We start from the raw sequence: 4,257 nt of genomic DNA, 5'->3' as shown, positions 1-4,257 counted from the left end.
GAACGGGGACGTGGGCAAAGAGTCTCTGGGATTAGGCAGCCCCGGAGATGGCCGTGGCAGTGGGACAGCTCTGTGTCCTGTTCCTGGTGGTGTGTACACAAATTCCCACATCCTACAACATGGCAAAAACCCAGATACACATGCTGTAGCAAGGCCAGCTTCCTGGCTTAGACACGCACTCCAGCTAAGGGAGATGAAGCCGTTGGGAAAACTGGTTGAGGGGCATGTGGGAATCTCATGTACTAGTTTTGAGACTTCCTGTGAATCTGCAATGATTTCAAAATAAAATCTTTAAAAAAAATCACGAGCTTGATAAAGAGAACATACATCGTATGCCGCCTTTTGAATAAAAAATTTAGACATACAGGTATCCCGTTACTGTTGCAAACAGAAACCACGGGAAGAAGGAGACAGAACTCATGGGCTCGGTGAGTGGACAACAGAAAGTTTGAGCATCTGCGGTTACTTAACGATTTCACATTTAAAAATTATTTAAATTAAGCAAAAAAGCATACAGATCACATAAATGGAACACAAGAAAACAAACAAACGGGCATTTTCAATGCATAAATATTTAGGAGTAGAGACCGGCCAAGAGCCGCCTTGCACCGCAAATGGGCCTTGAGGTCCAGGGCGGCAGGAGCAGGGTGGGGAGCCCGGCCAGCTGGAGGGGCAGACACTGGCACTCGCTGCCTACGTCACCGCCCTCAGTGCTGCCCACAAGCGGGTGCCCCACTGGGTCCCACCACCCCAAATCCCAGTGCCAGAGCCGGGCCCAGCTCTGCCGCCCCCTGCCACCCCATGCGGCACCCAGGCCCTGCTGGCGCGAGGCCACGGCGAATCTGCTCTCAGAGGAAGCCGAGGAGGCAGCCCTGCCCTCGGTGTTTCCCAAGCCCCCTTATCCCAGCAGCTTCTTCTCCGGGAAGATAAGCTCCCAGCTTAGCCAGGGCGGGTGGGAAGTCAGAGCTGCTTCCTTAATTGGCATTTTCCAGTTGAGAGCACATTCTCTACCTTTTTCACTTGGATCAGCTAATTGCCAAATGTTTTCATTTTTGAGAAGAAGTAAAATTGCAGAGATTTGGGATTTAGGGAAGGAATGCAAGGATCAATTTTGCCTAATTACGAAATGTCTCGGCGGTCACTGTGACGGGTCCCAGAGTCGGCCGTGTGGACCCCGGGGCCTCCCGGGCGGTGGGGGCCGGGGGTTCTGATGCAGATGTTTACCTGATGTCGTGGGCCTGAATCTGGTTTACATTGGAAATCAGACTGTTTACAGGCCAGCACATCTGCCTCTTCCTCTGGCTCTCCTTCATTTTGCTGTAATGTTCTGCAGGTCTCGCTGGGGTCTCTGTGGGAATATCTGTGACACGGAGTGAGCCAGGCCAGCCCGGGGCGGCCCCATCTGGGGACAGCAGCTCACGGCCTGGCCCCGGGTGGGCAGCCTGGGCCTGGCTTGGCGGTGGAAGTGGGGAGGGTCTGGGGGCCCTGGGCGGGTGGTAGGGGTACCGTCAGCCCAGTGCAGGGTTCCAGCGGAGGACAGGGAGCCTTCTCCATCCCTGAAAACCATCGCGGGACAGTGGACTCATCAGGATGCCGGCACCCTCTAGTGTGTCCTGGAAGCAGAGGCTGGGCGTGGGCATGGGAACCTGTGATTGTCCCCAGACACCAAGAGGCCCGCAGGGCCCCCGGTGCCCAGACCCCGGCTGCAGATCGGGGGACCCAGTCGTGTGTCAGGAAAGGAGGAGAGGAGCAGGGGAAACAGACAGGCGGTCCAGGAGGGCAGGGGGTCCAGGAGGGCCCAGGAGGGCAGAGGGTCCAGGAGGGCAGGGGGTCCAGGAGGGCAGAGGTCCAGGAGGGCCCTGGAGGGCAGAGGATCCAGGAGGGCAGAGGGTCCAGGAGGGCAGGGGATCCAGGAGGGCAGAGGGTCCAGGAGGGCAGGGGGTCTAGGAGGGCAGAGGGTCCGGGAGGGCAGGGGGTCTAGGAGGGCAGAGCCACAGCAGGATGGGTGCTGCCGCTACAGGGGGCTTCACCCCAGTAGGCCCCTGCACTGCCCCTCTGACAGCCTCCACCTTCGACCCCACAGACCAACGGGCTGCTGTGGCAGCTCTGGGGGCTGCGGCTGCCATGGGCTGAGACCCTGCTGCTCTTCGTGGAGACACTGATGTCCTTCCCAGATCTCCCGGGCCTGCCCTCAGCCTCCAGGCTCACCAGGCTTCCTGGGCCTCCTAGGACGCAGCCCTGGGTTTCCTCCTCCAGGATACTGGATGGGAATCCGTGGCTGCCAACATCCACCTGCCCGCCTTCCCCTCTGCCCTGTCCCCTTGCTGCCATGGCCTCCTTTGTCCTCCCTGGAGATGCAGAGAGAGAGCAGCCCCGTTCTGTTCCCTGGCCTTCTGGGTCCTTGGGAGGTTTGACCTCTTCCCAGCAGGGGCCCTGGGGGCTGCGTCCTGCCTGGTCCAGGCCTTCTCACCCTCACCTCCCTCTGGGCTCAGGGAGCTGGGGCCACACAGCCCAGAGAGCCTGGTCTGCCCGGGACAGGCCACCCTCCGCCTGCTCCCAGGAGTGCCTGCAGCCCTGTCAGTTTCCAAGGGTGTCTCCTTCAAGCAGCCTCGTCAGGCCGAGCCACCCCCAGTGCCCTCTCTCCTCCGGCAGCCGCGCTCCCTGCCCTTCCTGCCCACCTGCTCAGTCCTGCAAAGCCTCCTGCCAAGCCTGACACTCCAGGGGCCTCCTGCACATGTCGGTGACCTCTGACAGCTGTTTCAGACCCACAGCTCCTGGGTGCACTCAGCACCGGGTCCCGATGACACCAGAGTGTTCCAGGCCTGGGGCAGCGCACTCATCATAGACCTGGCCTGAGACTCAGCAGCCTGGCAACCCCATGAGATCTAGTTTCTGAATGGCGTCGTCACCTGACTGGGCACACAGGCCACAGGCCCCACGGTCATTTGGGCACTGACCCCTCTCACACCCCCAAATCCCACCTGAGAGCAGCCCATCAGGCAGGCCCCATATATTGGATGCCTCTAAGTATCAGCCTTGATGTCCCTCTAATTCCAGCCCTGGCGTCTTCTCCCTGGGACACCCTGCTGCTCCCTCTAGCTGTGCCCTCCACAGTGACTCCAGACATGCACATTCAGCCTCTTCCCTCCAGGACCAAACTCCTCAGCAGCTCCCACTGCTCCCAACATGCCATCCAGCTCCTCAGCCCAGCAGCAAAGACAGGCACAGAATGGCTCCCGAACCCATCGCTCCCGTCCGGAGAAGGAGCCCTCCACCCTCCACGCTCCATTCGCTGTCCCCTCACCAGCCCCTGTGAGGAACCCCGGCCAGAGACACCAATGGCCGCCACGACTTTCACCCTGTCCTGAATCACAGGACCAAGGAGGCTTCCCCGACAACGGTCACTTCCAGACTCTCTCCCCGTCAGCCACCGCCACATGCCTGCGGTGGGCAGCACTGGAGGACCAGGGGTACTCTGTCAGTCAGCCTAATGGGCTGGTCCTTCCTTCCTTCCTTCCTTCCTCCCTTCCTTCCTTCCTTCCTTCCTTCCTCCCTCCCTCCCTCAGTTCCTTCCTTCCTTCCTTTCTTCCTTCTTCCCTCCCTCCATTCCTCCCTCCCTCCCTCCGTTCCTTCCTTCCTTCCTTGCTTCTTTCCTCCCGCCCTCCCTCTCTTCTCTGCTCCCTCCCTCTCTCCCCTCCCTCCCTCCCTCCCTCCCTTCCTTCCTTCCTTCTTCTCTCCCTTCCTCTCTCCCTCACTTCCTTCCTTCCTTCCTTCTCCCTCCCTGCCTCCCTCCCTTCCTTCTCTGCTCCCTCCCTCCCTCCTCCTTCCCCCCTCCTTCCCTGCCTCCCTCCTGCCTCCTTCTCTGCCTCCTCCCTCCCCTTCCCTTCCTCCTCCCTCCCCTTCCCTTCTTTCCTTCCTTCTCTGCTCCCTCCCTCCCTCCCTCCTCCCTCCCCCCTCCCTCCCTTCCTTCCTTCTCTGCTCCCTCCCTTCCTCCTCCCTCCCCACTCCCTTCCTTCCTTCCTCTTTGGTCAAATGCGGGCACATGAGATTTCCCATCATCGCCATGGTAAGTGCACAGTTCCGTGGCACTGAGAACATGCACATGGCTGTGCCGCTGTCACCACCACGCAGCTCCAGCACCTTTTCATCGGGCGAAACTGGAGCTCCGTCCTGACTAATCACTCACTCCCATCGGCCTCTGTCGCCGGCCCTGCTGACCACCATTCTGCCATCTTTCTCTTGAACCTGACTCCTCTG

General features: G+C 60.0%; 1 pseudogene; it reads right to left on the bottom strand.

Annotated features, from left to right (window-relative positions):
- Positions 1–1,309: 1,309 nt before the first annotated feature.
- Positions 1,310–2,126, bottom strand: LOC116467902 (uncharacterized; annotated as a pseudogene).
- Between the last annotated feature and the right edge of the window lie 2,131 nt (positions 2,127–4,257).

The sequence above is a fragment of the Hylobates moloch genome, unplaced genomic scaffold, assembly GCF_009828535.3.
Source record: "Hylobates moloch isolate HMO894 unplaced genomic scaffold, HMol_V3 SCAFFOLD_5, whole genome shotgun sequence".
NCBI classification, from domain to species: Eukaryota; Metazoa; Chordata; class Mammalia; order Primates; family Hylobatidae; genus Hylobates; species Hylobates moloch.
Note: the sequence above shows the minus strand (reverse complement) of the source record. Positions and strands in the feature narration are given on the sequence as shown.